Source organism: Nyctereutes procyonoides, unplaced genomic scaffold (genome assembly GCF_905146905.1).
Source record: "Nyctereutes procyonoides isolate TBG_1078 unplaced genomic scaffold, NYPRO_anot_genome, whole genome shotgun sequence".
Lineage (NCBI taxonomy): Eukaryota > Metazoa > Chordata > Mammalia > Carnivora > Canidae > Nyctereutes > Nyctereutes procyonoides.
The window spans coordinates 4,600,336-4,616,784 of NW_026575024.1; the positions used below are offsets into that span (position 1 = coordinate 4,600,336).

Below are 16,449 nucleotides of genomic sequence, written 5' to 3' on the forward strand. Positions count from 1 at the left end.
ACCCCCAAGCACCCTCACATTGTGAAGGATTAAGAATCCTTGCCCTGGGGTCCGATCGCCCGGCTCAGAACCCAGATCACCTTCCTATCAACCTGCGTGGCCTTGGGCAGCCATGCCCCTTATTAGCTCTCTTAGCCTCAACCTTCTCATCTGTCCGATGGGCTCACAGAATCCCCCCTTCGATTAGGATCGTTGTGAGGATAGGTATGCCCGGGGCTGCTGGGTCCCACCGGGCACTCTCCACCCCACTTACAGGGGTCCTGGTCCATCTCCAGCAGCTGGTCAGCAGCCTGGTCCATCTCCAGCAGCTCGTCAACCACAGTCTTTTCTTCCCAACCCCAAATTTCTAAGCAAGATTATTTGAAGAAGACATGAAAGGGGTGTGAAGGCAGGTCAGGGGAGGGTTGGGTCAGCCAGGGATGAGTCTCAGCTATGTCCATCAGGAGGGGCTCCCGCCAGGGCTGGAAGTGAGCACTCACACAGCTCTCCTTTGCCTGGGAGTTCTCCCTCGATGCGAAAGCAGGCCAGGGCCACCCTGCTGGTCCCAGGGAGAGAGGGCAGGAAAGAAAGGGCAGAGGGCAAGGCGAGAGCCTGGCCCAGGAGGTCCACACTTTCCTCTGGGCGCTGAGGTGGGAGGAGGCCCAGAGGACACTCCTCCACCCCCGGGGATGGGACCATCAAGAACAAGAGGGCCGATTACCCCCCAGAAACCTGCAGCCTCGGCCACAGCGCAGGGCTGTTGTCTTTGGCAGGCCCTGAATTCTCGTCATGCCAATAAAATCATTGGAAGTTTAGCATCTCGGGGAGCCCCGCTGCTTCACTCCCTGGCGACCTTTCGCCTTAGCAAGTGTGACAGATTCCACAGGACAGAAGCCAGGGGCCCACCTGGTGGCCCCCGGTGCACCGAGGCCACGACAGGCCCACTGCCCTCCAACTCCCCAGGTAGACACAGAGGCTGAAAGGGGGACAGTCCCTGGCGGGCGGCCTTCATGGTTCCCTGCTCTTAACTCGGGTACCATTTTCCACTGAACTCTTCTTTCGAAAGTTCTTTTCGCCACTGGCTGCGTCACCAGGCAACCAGCTCCTTTTGCTCTGGTGAAAGGGAACAGAACCCACTTAATCCCTCAGATACTTACCAGTTTAGGTACCTGAGCTGGGGCATGCCTGAACCTCGGGCCTCCAGTGTGAATTTGGCACAGGATGGCGCACACGCGGCCCAGCGGGTGAGTTCCCACTGAGTGTACACACACACACACACACACACACACACACACACACACACACAGCACTACCCACGTTGTGGTCCAAATCCTCCTCTACTGATGGGGAGGGAGGCGGGGGCGGGGCATAGGATGTTTAGCAGCATCCCCGGCCCTTCCCCTCCCAGATGCCGGCAGCAACATCTTCCCAGTTATGACCACCACAAAGGTCTCCAGACACCACCCATGTCCCCCAGTCGAGGGGTGAGCGGGGAGCAACGGAGCCCCTGTCCGAGAACCCTTGGTAGGGCCAGATGGACCGCTGGTAGCTTTTCAAATGAATCTGTCAAAATCACCAGGTCAGATGAATTTTGTTCTCGCTCTGAGCAATCAGGAATTCAAAGGCACAGTGGCAGCCCAAGAGAAACAACACAGCTTAGGTGGCTTCTAATTTGAACGCGGGTTTCTCCCTCCCTCTTGTCTCTGAAAGCGTCCTGGGGGGACGATGGGAGCACAGCTGCGGGTAGTGGTTAGCTCCCCGCCACGGCAGATCTTCCTGCAAACCCGGGTCTCATGCCAGTTTACCAGCCTCCAGCTTTGCTTCGCACCACAGCAATTTCTGGCTTTTAAAAATCTCCTTACTCAACAAGTTTATGCTTGAGGGGGGAAAAAAATGAAAAAAAAAAAAAACTGGCTTCATTTTTTTATTTCCCCCCTCATTTGTATTTCTTTTTTCTAATTTCAGTCCTGCTTTTATCTCGAGCCATATACTTTGTGATGGCAAGTTACCATCTCGAGGCAGATTAACTAGAGCAGAGTCACGGGCCATTCTGTAATAAATGAGTTGTTGGTGTGGGACTCCGTTTGCAAACCCGGAATAGAAACCGGGAAGAGAATGAACTTAAACACGCTCATCCGAAAATCAAATGTGAATAAAGATCGGTTATTGAATTAGTTGTTCAAAATGAAGTACGTTGTCATCAGAAACTTCCTCTTGCCGGGGACAGGTCGCTGGAGGGGGGGGCAGCTGTTTTGCTTATCTCCTGACCGGGGCTCTAATCTCCAAATTTAAAATAACCGGCTCAAGGCAAATATAGCAGCTTCCTTAATTTCAAAACCATCTGGGTAGCAGACCAGTTAGAAGCCACACATGAAGAAACATTTGTGCAATGTATTGGAAGTTAACTACGTTAATGAAAGCTTCAAGCCAGAATGAGCCCCTGATAAAACTTCCGAGATACGCTGCTTTCACCACCAGAGCCCGAGCCCACCTAGAAAATGAGGATCGAGAGCCCAGTGCAGAGGAAGGGGGGGCGCTCAAACCGGTTTGAGCTCGAGGGCGACTGGGCCAAGCCAGGGGGGCGGTAGGGAGAGACCTAGATTCGGAAGCTGGCACGGGGGTGGCCATGAACTGTGACCAGGGGGCTGGCGCGGTTGTTCCCTAAACCAGAACAGCTTCCAGGAGCCCTTGGTGCAGAGCGGGTCCCCAGCCCTCCTGGGACACCTGGAGTCTCCAAAAGACCCCGATACAGGAAACCATGTAAGACCCGGTAAGGGAGCTGCAGAGCAGGAGACGGGAGTGACGGTGTCCCAGCGAGCCCAGCGCATCCCAGAGGATGTCAGACCCCCAGCTGGAGGGAACCCCGGGCCGGGCCGTGCCCACCGGGACCCCTACCTGGTGCCCGGAGCCCGCTGGGCTGGGCCCAACACCCGTCTTGTGAGCCCTGAGGACCTTGAAAGCAGCATCTGGGGACTTGGACGGACCTGGTCCCCTCCAGCTCCATCACCTTCCCGTCCTGTCCCCCGCGTCCCCATCAGCGAGTTGGGACCGGTGTGGTTAAGTGTGAGGACCCGGCCCGTGGATCCCCTCCCCACCCTCCCCCCGGGAGGCCCCGCTCTGCCTCAGAACCACCCTGAGTTTGCGAGGTCTCTCCATGTCTGTCTCCTTCCCCTCTGATGTCCTGTGTGTCCCCGAGAGCACCGTGTCTGCCTCCTCTCCTGGCTCAGCTGCCCCCCGTGACCCCGCAGCCTGGGCCGCCGCCCTCAGTCCCCTTCTCTGTGAAATGGCAGTGCTGGCGGCACCCACGGCTGGTGGCAGGGGGCGGGGGTGCTGACCCAAGCAGGCGTCCAGTGGGGAGGAGCCCACGCGAGGCTCCGTTCAGCGTCCCGGCCCGGGCCTCGCGGAGCACCCGGCCCTCGGCGGGCGGCGCTGAAGCCAGGAGGCAGCTCACCGTCCCCGTGGAGGCCGGACTCAGGCGGGCGATGCAATCTTAGATGAGCCACGAATTTAGGGAGTGATGAGCGCTACAGAGTGTGTGCAGGGGCATCTAGCCTAGGCTGGCAGGTGACACGCTCGCTGGAACCTGACGAAAGAGGAAGAGTTAACTGGAGGAGGAGGGTGGGGAGGAGGAGGAGGACCGTCCAGGGACAGGTACCAGCATGTGCAAAAGCCTAGGTCCGGGAGGGGGCACCGCTGTGTCTGGGGACAGTAGAGGGGGCCACTGGGGCCGGCAAGGGGAGAGTGAAGGGCCAAGGGGCAGGTGTGGGTGAGCTCGGAGGCAGCCAGGGTCAATCACGGAGGACCTGGTGGTCTTGGAAAAGAAGCAGACTTTGTGTCACAGGCACTGCAGTGGCCCACTGAAGGGTTTTCAGCAGGCGAGGAATGGGCTGCCTCTAGAATTAGTGAGCCTCCCGTCACTGGAGGCATCCAAGAGCAAACAGAGCCATGTGAAGGCAGCATGAGCTGGGAAGCTGCCCGATTTGCTTCCCAGCCCCCGAAGCCCCTGGGTGTAGGGAGTGCCACCCGCCTCCCGGCGCCAGGACGCGGGCCTTCCGCTGGTGTTTCGGGCCCCCAGGCTCCCCCAGTGCCCAGCCCGTTAGCGGTGCTGGAAGGCCCCACTCGCCCCTCTTCCAAGCGACTCTGTCTTCTCTCCCGCCCCTCTGCGCCCCTCCGCCCCCATCTCACCCTCACCCCCACACATTTCACAGACAAGCTTTCTCCACCGCAGAGAAGACGCCGGTCACCAGCCACCACGACGAAGTCCTTTCTACCACGGTGTCCACGCGCCCACACGCGGTTCCTCCTGCCGACAACACTGTTCCCTCCCCCAGCCTGCCCTGCACCTGCACACTTGCCCGCAAATGCCTAACGGTGGAACTGCTGCAGCCGACTGTGTGCGTGACGTTTGTTTGCTGACCTTCCCTCCCGATGGGTTGTACCAGTCCGCGCTCCCCACAGATGGGCCGCGGGAGCGCCAGTTCCCACCCTGGCCGACCCTTAGCATTCTTTAAAAATCTTGCCAACAGTAATGCTCGGTTCTTTAGATTTGCAGGCCTTTGATTTTTTTTTTCTGATATATGGAGTTTTTTAAAAAAATTTTTCTTTAAATTCAATTAATACATAATGTATGATTGGTTTCAGGGGTAGAGACCAGTGATTCATCAGTCTTATATAACACCCCGTGCTCATCACATCACGCCATTAAGGAGGCTTAATGCCCATCACCCGGTTACCCCATCTCCCCGCCCACATCCCCTCCAGCGACCCTCAGTTTGTTTCCTGTGATTAAGAGTCTCTTATGCTTTGCCTCCCTCCCTGATGTCATCTTCTTTTATTTTTTCCTCTCTTCCCCTATGATCCTCTGTGTTGCTCCTTAAATTCCACATATGAGTGAGAGCATAGGATAATTGTCTTTCTGTGACTGACCTATTTTGTTTAGCATAATACCCTCTGGCTCCATCCGCATTGGTGCAAATGGCAAGATTTCATTTTCTGATGGCTGAGTAGTGTTCCGCTGTAGATAGAGACCACATCTTCTTAATCCTTTCACCTGTGGATGGATGTCTGGGCTCTTTCCATAGTTTGGCCCTTGTAGACATTAGTGCCATAAACATTGGGGTGCAGGTGCCCCTTCGGATCAGTACGTTTGTGTCTTTGGGGGAAATACTCAGTAGTGCAATTGCTGGGTCACGGGTAGCTCCATCTTTGACTCCTTGAGGACCCTCCACACTGTGTTCCAGAGAGGCTGCACCAGCTTGCATTGCCACCAACAGGGTAAGAGGGCCCCCCTTTCTCCACATCCTCTCCAACATTTGTTGTTTCCTGACTTGTTAACTTTCCCCATTGTCACTGGTGTGAGGTGGGATCTCATGGTGGTTTTGATTTGTATTTCCCTGATGTCAGGTGACATTGAGCATTGTTTCATGTGTCTGTTGTTCATGTGTAGGCCTTTGGAGAAATGTCTGTTCATGGCTTCCGCCCATTTCTTGACTGGATTATTTGCTCTTTGGCTGTTGAGTTTGATAAGTTCTTCATAGATTTCGGATACTAGCCCTTTTTTTTTTTTGACAAATTTTTTTAAATTAATTAATTAATTAATTTATTTATTTATGATAGTCACACACACACAGAGAGAGAGAGAGGCAGAGACACAGGCAGAAGGAGAAGCAGCCTCCATGCACCGGGAGCGCGATGTGGGATTTGATCCGGGGTCTCCAGGATCGTGCCCTGGGCCAAAGGCAGGCGCTTAACCGCTGCGCCACCCAGGGATCCCGGATACTAGCCCTTTATCTGACCTGTCATCTGCAGATATCTTCTCCTGTTCTGTAGGTTGCCTTTGGTTTTGTCAACTGTTTCCTTTGCTGTGCAAGAGCTTTTTATCTTGATAAAGTCCCAATAGTTCATTTTTACTTTTGTTTCCCGTGCCTTTGGAGATGTGTCTAGTAAGAAGTTGCTGCGGCCGAGGTCAAAGAGATTGCTGCCTGCGTTCTCCTCTACGGTTTTGATGGATTCCTGTCTCACATTTAGGTCTTTCATTCATCTTGAGTCTATCTTTGTGTGTGGTGTGAGGAAATGGTCCAGTTTCATTCTTCTGCACGTGGCTGTCCAATTTCCCCAACACCATTTGTTGAAGAGACTTTTTTCCATTGGATATTCTTTCCTGCTTTGTCAGAGATTAGTTGACCATAGAGCTGAGGGTCCATTTCTGGGGTCTCTATTCTGTTCCATCGATCTCTGTGACTGTTTTTGTGTCAGGACCACACTGTCTTGATGATTATGGCTTTGTAATCAAGGTTGAAGTCCAGAATTGTGATGCCACCAGTTTTGGTTTTCTTTTCAACATTCCTTTGGCTACTTGGGGGGAGGGGGGGTCTTTTCTGGTTCCACACAAATTTTAGGATTATTTGTTCCAACTCTGTGAAATAAATTGATGGTATTTTGATAGGGATTGCATTGAATGTATAGATTGCTCTGGGTAGCATAGACATTTGAACAATATTTGTTCTTCCAATCCATGAGCACAAGAAATAGAAAAATGTTCCACGCAGCCCTTTGATTATGAGCAAACAGGAACATCTACTTGTATTTCTATGGACCCCTTTTAGTGATTTTCTTAGGGTCTGTCTGGTCATATCCTTTACCCATTTTTGTATTGGACTTCTGAAAAAAATCTTTTCTTCTTATTGATTTGTTAGTGCTCTTTATATATAGACAATAAATCGTCTCCTGTATCTATTGCAGTTTTCCCCAGTCTACCATTTGTCCACTCAAGCTTCCCTCCTCCTTCTCACGTCTATGGGAACCTGGCCAATGACACACAGACTACCAGCTAAATGTACATTTTCCCCCCAGAGAGGAGAATAGATGGCTAGATATTCTTACCATAAACGACCACATGTAGAGTGTATATGAGAGAGAGAGAGGGAGGGAGGGAGGGAGAGACTGGCTTTCCCTGGGGAGAGGGGCATAGCTCAGGTATTGTGCCAACCGCTTTTCCTCATTTGATTCTCGTGACACCCCATCTCCCACCCCCCACCATGTGATGGGCACATTTCACAGAAGACAGAAGCAAGACCAGGCACCCAAGGCCCAGACTTGTAGGCCGCGGAGCTTCCTGCCTGAGCTGCTCCCCCTGCCAGTGATTGTCAAGGTCAGAATCCAGGCAAGGGCCTCCCTGCCCTGCACCTCCCTCCGAGAGCCAGGCTTCGGTGCCAACTGCGGGCACCAGGAGATGTGCTCACCCGAGGGGTCTGGGCTGGTGCTTTCCAGGCATGGCCCGAGGGGGGGAGCACAGTGCAGAGACTACAGGTGCGCCAGCACGACAGTTGGTTGCATCTGCCGACTGCACGCTGATCAGAGAGCTGCTGAAGCGGAAGGACCCGGGCTGTCTGTCTGTCCGTGAAGACGGCAAAGCGGGCCGGGCTCTGGAAGCACCTTCCCACATTCCAACTCCAGCTGCCCCCCGACTTGCTAACGACTTGACCCTTCTTGTCTCGGGTTCCCCCTTCCTTTGCACAGGAAGGCCCAGCCCATGGGGTTGCTGTGAAGAGTAGGTGAGACTATGGCGGGGGGGGGGGGGGGACACAGTGCCAGGCACAGGACAAGCGCTTGGTGGGTGTCACTCCCACCGTTGCTGAGGGACAGGACACGGCCTGCAGATTCCAGTATTGGGACCAGGCTACACGGCTTCTTTTGGACGCTGCAAGGCATCTGGGGACAGAAGGAGCATGGCTGGGGAGGAAGGGTCAGAAATGGTGGCTGGACTGGGTCTGAGGAGGATGGGGGCACAGAGCCTGGGGCGGGGGGGATCAGGAGCCCAGGTTCCTGCTTCTGCAGGCACGAGGAGGCTTGGGGTTGCCCGACCACATACCCACGGGGCCCACCTGTTCTGGTGGGTGGTTAGGTGCCACATGTTGCGGGAACTAGGGCTGTAGGAACTCTACTTGTTTCCTAAGGCTGCTGCACAAGGGACCGCCAACCAGGTGCCTTAGAACACCAGAAATGTACAGTCTCACGTTTTGGGAATCCGAAATGCAGGTGTGAGCAGGGCCATGCTCCCTCTGAAACCTGTAGGGCACGATCCTCCCTCGCCTCCTGTAGCTTCTGCTGTTTGCTGGGAATCTGTGGCCTTCCCTGACTTTCGAAGCATCCCTCCCGCCAGCGCCTGCCTGCAGCATCACGCGGCTGCCCTGTGTGCATGTGCCTCTTCACCTCTTCGTGTCAGGAGGCCAGTCATCCTGGATTAGAGCACCCTAATCACTCTCCAGCAGGACCTCGTTCTCACGGTTTACGTCTGTGATGACCCCATTTCTAAATAAGGGCACGTTCTGAGTGAGGTACTGGGGGTTAGGACTTGAACGTATTTGGGGACGGGGAACAAATCAGCCCCCGGCACCTAGTGTTGCAGCTGAAGGCCCCGCAGGTGGGTGCAATGGCAGCAGGTGTTTCTGGGAAGTGGAGACTCTAGAAGTTATGTGATCAGCCTGTGGCTCAGAAGCAGGTGGGACAGGGGCACCAGGGTGGCTCAGTGGTTGAGCATCTGCCTTCGGCTCAGGGCGTGATCCCGGGGTTCTGGGATCGAGCCCCATATCGGGCTCCCCGCAGGGAGCCTGCTTCTCCCTCTGCCTGTGTCTCTGCCTCTCTCTGTGTGTCTCTCATGAATAAATAAATCTTAAAAAAAAAAAAAAAGAAGCAGGTGGACCGCATCAAGCCATATCCAGGGACCCAGGGAGGGGAGGCCAGGGGACCAGAACCTAAATATTCCACCATTAGGTAATGACCTGAATAAATTTTGAGGGAATTATGCACCCACAAAGTTATGTCACAAAAAGCATTGAATGACAGGGAAAGATATTTTTGACATAACGTTAGAACAGAAACACGGTGTCTGTACATTTGATCTCGCTTCTGTTTGCATTGGCGGGGGTGCACCCTTATTCTGTAAAAATAAACCAGGAGAAGAGCGCCTGGGTGTTTCTGCGGGTTAAGCGTCCAACTCTTGATTTCAGCTCCAGTCATGATCTCAGGGTTGTGAGATGGAGCCTCACGTTGGGCTCTGCTCTGGGCATGGAGCCTGCTTAAAATTCTATCTCTTCCCCTCTGTCCTGCCTGTGCCTTTCTCTCTCTTAAAACAACAAAAGAAAAAAAATAACCTAGAGGAAAACAGAGGAGGCGAGGGGTGATGTCTGAGAGCTGTGACTATGGGTGATTTCTCCCTCTCTGCTTCTCCTGTGTTTCCTCCAGGATCAGTTCCCTCTGGGCTGGGTTTGCAGCCTCCCAGACTTGCAATCCCCTGGGTTTGTCAGGACCCCAGCAAGGGAGTCCCGTTAGAGAAGTCGTGGAGGGTGGGACTGGCCAAACCCGCCCTGGCTGCAGGGTGGGGTGTCCTGGGGGTCGGACGTGGAATCACCCCTGAATGGCACCAGGATTCCGGGCAGTAGAGAAGCTCTTAGGCAGGCTAGGGTTCCCAAGGAATTGATTTGGGAAACAGCAAGGTCCCAACCAGCCAGACATTTGGACAGGCCCCCACCCCACTCTGCGCTACAAGGAGACAGGGATGCCAAAGGTATCCCATCAGGCAGATGGGGCCTCAGGACAGATGGGGCCAGAGTCCATCCCTATGGGGTGTCTGAAAGCCAGGCCAGAGCTCTGTACGGACCAGTATCAGCAACAGCTGATGTCCACCAGGCACCTGCTCTCATTAAGCACAGTAGGGGACATCACATTATTTCTTCATGGGCACCTTGTGATTCAAGTCCTGCTGTCATTGCCCTTTGACCTCTGAGGACTTGGAGGTCACTGGGTTAGGATGCTTCAGAAGGGCAGAGGCCTGCAAAGACTGCAGCCTGGCGGGCTCTTGGGTGCTCAGGAGCCATCCAGACCATGCGAGATGCCAGGCCCCAGAAGCACGGTCTCTGCATGGGCAGCCCAGGGGCCAGGAGACCCACTGCTGACCACAGAGAAGAACCGGGGAGTCAGGGAGTCGGGGTCCTTCACCAAAGCCAGGGAGACTCGCTGTGCTTCTTGTTGGCCCCTTTGCCCTGAGGAATCCCCACTCCTCAAGTCCTCTGCTTTAAGCAAAACTCAATGGACAAATGCCCCCTTCTGCTAACAGCACAGTCCCCCTCAGTGACTCTCATCCTGGAGGACTTGGCAGTCAGGGTGCCTCCCTTCCAGCTGGGCAGGAGTCTCAGGCTGGGCAAACGGGATACTTGTGCCAGGACCTCCAATCTTTGTGCAGTGACCAGAGGCTCGAATGCATGGTGCCCATGTCGGATGTCCTAGAGAAGCTCTGGAGTGGTTCCCACCAACTGGGTTCCCGGGGCACCCCTTAAGACAGTGAGTACCCACTCCCTTCGAAGGAGTTCCCTTTCCTTTTACATGAGTCAGGGGTGGCTTCTGTTGCTCACAACCAAAGCACCTAACCAATGCCTCCAATGGCCACTGTGAGGCCATGCTCTTTGAGCAGTTAGCTAAAGGCTGTCCACGCTTTGGTCTCCATTGTTAGCTATCCCTGGAGCTCCAAGGGAGCTGCCATCCCCCCAGTCCTGGTATTAAAATATACAGAGAAGAGGAAGAAAATCAAGAGCTCACACCCAACCCCACTCTTTGCAAAAAAAACATGCATTAAAACAGAGAGCAAGACGGGATATATTTAGCTTGGAATCACCAGCAACCACAGTAAAACTAAATTACTTGTTCTTTGAAATCTACAATTAGAGTTGTTTTAACATGTGTTCTTGGTGGTTGGGTGTGGTTTCTAGATAGTTTGAAACTTAAGCCTACTGTTGAGCCCATCAGCTTTATCCAAATCTGTTGGGCTCCAATTTCCTTAACAGCAGCCCACAGTTACAGAAATGAAAACCAACTTGCCAGTGATTAAGAGTGCCTGGCATTTTACAGTGATTGACGTTTGGACTTGTTTTTTTTCTTCTATGGTCTTACAAGACTTCTGCATCTTCATCTGCCTTGTGCAGAAAAGATCGATTTAACATAACCATTGGGGGAAAAAAAAACTAAACGAAGTAACCCTTGAGATCTCAGAGAAGGTAACGACTTTGTGACCAAATGACAGCTGCATTTTCCTCGCACACCACCCCTCCAGTGTTCAGGGATCCCAAATGCCTGCTTGGGGCAATTCAGGAATTGTGGCTCTGCTGCTAAGGTGCGTAGGGACCACCTGAGTTCCAGAAACGTCGCCGAGCCGAGGTCCACATGAAGAGCCAAGTCCATTCCCAACCAGGGCATTCATGATTGCACTCATTATTGCCCAGGGGAGGACAGGCTGGGACCCTCAGGCCCCCACCCACCGCCCCCATCCCGTCAGGGTTTCACCAAGGACACAGATTCACCTGGAATTTGCATATTCATCACCAGAGCGATCCTCCAAGTGTTTGAGGCCAGGGCGGCTGGAGTTCATTATTAACACGGCGAAGCATACTCCCTGTTTACATAGATAATTTGCTCAGAAAGTTCTTTTCTTTTTTTATCCCGCTTAAGTACAAAGACAAACGCCTCTCTCTCCCTCCTCCAAATTCTAATTCAGGGAGCGCAGATGAATGAGCACACATCTATTGTGTTTTTGGATAACTTCATGTAACTTCAGCTCATTCAAATATCCAGCAATTCGACAGGCATTCAGGGGGTGCCTACTGTGTCGGGGGTGTTTTCTCTGCACCGCGCGGTAGCGAGCCACGGGAGTGGGCCCAGGGGCTAGCTGGGTGCTGGGGTTGGGGCGGGGAGGTGGGTGCAGGCAATAAATAAGCAAACAAATAAACGAGAAAATGACCAGTGATGATAACCTCTCTGAAATGAAGAAAAGCCGGGACGGGGCCACCGATGAGGGCGGGGCGATCGGCAGGGGGCGGGGCTGCCGGATGAGGAGTACCTGGGTCCCTGGAAGGAGGTGAGGTCAAGCTCGCTCTGGAAAGCCGAGATGCAATGGGGTCGGCCTGGAAATTTCTGAGACGCCAGGAACCCGAGTCAGGGGCTCAGCAGGTGCAGAGGCCCGAAGACCAGGCCGCCTTGGCCGGTTTAGGGAACAGGAGGACAGTCAGCACAGCCCCGCAGGAGAGGGTGACGGGGCCAAGTCAGAAGGGTGGGCAGGCCCGCTCCCGGGGGGTGGGAGGCCTCGACCGAGGCTGAGGTCAAGTCCAGCGCAAGTTCAGGGGCTCAGAAAGGCTCCGTGGCTGCCGCAGGGAGAGTGGACCGCCGGGAGGCTGGGCTGCACCTGCAGCGCTGGACCCCTTGTCGGTGGATGCCATGTGGGTGCCGTGTCAGGGTCCTGGGGCTGCCGCAACAAGGTGCCACCGACTTGGGGGCATAATCCAATAGAAATGCATTCTTTCCTGGTTCTGGAGGCTGGAAGGCCATCGTTTCCCTAAACGATGTCAGTGTATCAGCAGGGCTGTGCTCCCTCCTTCCTCACCGCCTCCAGCATTTGGTGGCTCCAAGTCCCTCCAGTCTCTGCCTCTGTCTTCACACGGCACTGCTCCCCGTGTCTTCTGCGTCTGTGTCCAAATCTCTGTCTTCTTCTCAGAACATGAGAAGGACTAGGGCCCACCCTCATCCAGTATGACATCATCTTAGCTTGATTGCCTCTGCAAACGCCCTATTTCCGAGATCATAGTCACAGGTATGGGGAGTTAGGACTTGATGTATCTTTTGGGAGAGCACAATTCAACTCACCACAGGGGATAAAGAGACAACTCTCGGATGTGTGCTCTGGCACCACCATGTACTGTCGGGTAGGTTGTTCACTCTACGAGAGTGACATGCTCTGTGCTCCGCAAGCCCAGCCAAGGGCCCTGGTGGGTGGCGGCTGTTCCTACCCAGAGGGTCGCCTTTTTCTAACTCACTTTCTGACTTCCTTACTGTAGCCCACATGGACTGGGCTGGAGGTGGGGGAAATCAAGAACCCGTTCAGCAGTACGGTGCTGCAGGTATCCAAGAGCGGGGACGTTCTCAGCTAGGCTAGCACTCCCAGAAGGCTCCGTCTCCTGCCCCTTCAGGGCACTCAGAGGGGGCTGCAGAGAGAGATGGGTGAACGACAGCAGTCGGCGCAGGTGCAGGCAGGAGACACTCCAAGAGGGTGGGCCACCCCCCCCTCGGAGAACCAGGGAAGGCCTCCCCGAGCACAGGGCAAGGAGGAGTTGGCCAAGAGGACTTGAGGAAGGGCGCTCCACACCGTCATCGTTTCCCTAAGCACCAGTGGAGGGTCAGCAGTCGGGGACGCTGACACGTGGGCGGGAGCCAAGGGTGCAGGCACCAGGTGCAGCGGGCCTCCAGACCTAGATGCAGCTCAGCTGGCCGGCTCACACGGGCTCTCCTAAAAGTGCTCCCTTTGGTCCCGCCGGCCCCCCTGGGACCCTCTCCCCGGTCAAGCCCGTCCCCATCAGCTCCCAGCTGGACCAGTGGCTCGCGGGCCTTTCTGTTTCCAGGGGCCAATTCAGGAAAGGCAGCGATGTGAACGGCATCCTTTTTCTTTTGTTTTTAACTCCGAGAAATTATATCCTTGTTAATCAGGAGCTGTGATGTCTGGGGCTGCATTAAGCAGCCTTTCATAGGTTCCCAGCCAGCGAGGGGGTTCATTCCGGAGGCTAAAACTTGCGCTGCGCACAGCCAGCCTGCACCAGGCTCTGATTATAATGCTGGCCCCTCGGAACAAATTTCATTATTGAACAAGACACTTTTGAAGCTAGTTTACATTGTCTTTGCTTGGCTGACCTTGTACGCTATTGAATTGGAAAATGTAGTTTGTATTGTAAGGCCTCTTAATAATGTATTTTTTTTTTGAAACAAGGGACTTTGCCATTGCAAATGAGACAAAGAACACCATATTTAGCACAAAGAATGCCTCAGTCTGTTTTGAAACATAATTTTCATTAGCCAGGTTTTTCACCGTAACAAGGGTTTAAATTTTATTTTAAAAACAGCCTGCCCCCTCCCTCAACCCAACAACACATATTTATGTATGTTCCTCCATTTTAAAAGGTCTGGAAAGATACACAAACTAATAATAATGGTTGCTGACAGGAAGGGGGAAGGATGTTGAGTGTACTAATAAGGGATTCTGCTTCCCTACATTGGATTATTTTTTAATAATGAGAATGTATTAATAGAAGCCGGATATGGTCCTGCATCCCACCAGCAGCGTGGGCTTGGGTAAGTGGTATGGGTTGAATTGTGTCTCCCCCTCCCCCAAATTCATGGGCTGCAGTGGTGACCCCAGGACCTCGGAATGCAACCTTATTTGCAGGAGGGTCTTTGCAGACCTGCTGGAGTGAGACTGAGGTCACGGGTGGGCCCTACTCCACCATGACTGGTGTCACCTGAGGCGGGGATGCTTGGAGGGCATGTGAAGACACAGGAAGCCCGGGAGAGAAGGCTGCAAAGGTACCCACCCTGCCCACACCTTGATCTGGGACTTCCAGCCTCCAGAACTGGGAAAGAATCCGTTTCTGTGCTGGAAGCCCCAGCGTGCGGTGCCTTGTCCCAGGGGCCGAACGGTATGTCACGAGGGTCCAAGTCCCTCCTCTGTGGAGCGGAGTGTCGAGGTGGGCCCGAGCTGGACACGGAGCCGCAGACGTGACCCTACACGATGCAGGCCTCCTGCGTCCGCCCACCGCTCCCTCCTCCAGCCTCCACTCAGGCTGTGCTACACCTGCCCTTCCACCTGCCCTTCCACCAGCGCCGCCGGGCCAGCGTCCTGCACACGCTGTGAGCGAATTGGGAAGGATCAGTCTCACAGGATGTCACCCGCACTGGCCACTTCCAGAGACCCACACCTTCTCCTGTTCAGTCCTGGAACAGGCTCCCTAAATCCCTGCAACATCTTGTCAGGCCTCCCTGTGCCCCCTCCAAGGGTTCCCCAGACCCCATCCCCGCCTCCTCTGTGGGGCTCCTTCTGAGCGTGCCCCATCCTCCTCCTCCCTCCTTGCTTCCGGAGGCCCCCAGCCCCAGGCAGCCCACCCAGCTTCTCCTCATCTGTTCTCCGACCCTCCTGCTTCCTTATGGTTTTGCTCCTACTCCCCAAATACACTCCTCTGTCTCTTGCAGGCTCCTGTCCCTTAAAACAGTGTGGCTGGTGACCACTAACACAATTTTAAATGGTCTAGTAGCCACTTTTTTCAAAAGTAAACAGAATGAGAGGAAATTACATAATTATCTATTGTAATTGGTTTAATTATATATTTACTTCTATATTTTCCTTAACCCAACGGACCCAAATATTGTTATTTCAACACGTAATCAATATTTTAAGCTTTTTGAGGTGGTTCACATTCTTTTTTCATAGCAAGTCTTCAAAATCTGGCCTGTAGTTTTACGGTTACAGCACATCCCATTTCAGACACAAGATTTCCATCAGAAAGACTCAATCCATATTTCGGTTTCTTACAATTCACCGTTGAAAAGGACATGCACCAGCCCAAGTGGTTCCAAAATGTATGTTTTTCAAATAACTGAACTGAGTTTTAGTTTTCAAATGTAAATTAAATTTAAAACCCAGTTTCTCCAAAAAGGGACGTTAGGTAAAAAACAAAACAAAACCTAAGGAAATCTCAATAAAGTACAAATTTCAGTTATAATGATGTATCAAAAAAATAAAAAAAAATAATGATGTATCAATACGGTTTCATCCAGGGTGACAAACATGCCACATAATGTAAGATGTTAATAGGAGGGGGGGGCAGGTACATGAAAACTCTGTACTATCTTCCCAACTTTTCTGTAAATCTGAAACTAAGCTAAATTTAAAGTTCATTCATAATCCAAAATCTCAGCTCCTCGGTCTACACTGGTCCATGTCGCCTCCCAGCATCTCTGCCCTCGCTCCTCCCTGCTCACACGGACAGGTGTCTGTGACATTGCCCGGACTTGCCTCCGCGAACGAAGGGCCCAGGCGCCTCGTTCATGGTCCATTCCTTGGGCCTCCACCCCTCGGGCACACTGGGGGCCCCCAGACACCTCAGACCCAACTCCCTAAACCTCAGTCACCACCCGCTGTGCCTCCAGGGCTCTCGGCTCCACGGGCCGCATGAGCTGTGCCCCACGCAGCCCACCCAGGGGCTCAGGGCCACCTTGCAGCCCCTGCTCAGACCCTCCTGCAGCCTCGCTCTGTGGGGGGACCTCATGGCCATGTCTGCAAGCACAGACATCTTAATACATACATGCTAATTTGAATAGTGGCTTCTCTACTTTTTTTTTCACTTAACAGTAGATAAGAGTCTTATTAATGACGCCCCCTTTCTTCTGGGCACGACCCAGGCCTCCCCCATCCTTGCCTGGCCCACCAGAAGGCCCCTGGGGGTCTCCTGCCCCTGCACCCTTCACTCCGGAGGCTTAGGCCTCCCGGGCAGCTCCACTCCTAGCACCTACAAGGCTTCTGATGCCCGCCCCCGATAAAGTCCAAACTGCACCCCCATGTGCCAGCCTCACAGCCCACCCCACTGGGCCACCGCCGGTCTCTCG

At 53.6% G+C, this 16,449-nt stretch overlaps 1 protein-coding gene across 1 annotated transcript in view; it reads left to right on the plus strand.

The window, feature by feature from the left end:
* APCDD1L (APC down-regulated 1 like) overlaps positions 1-16,449 on the plus strand; it is a 51,813-nt gene that overhangs the window by 1,143 nt on the left and 34,221 nt on the right. The window lies entirely within an intron of this gene.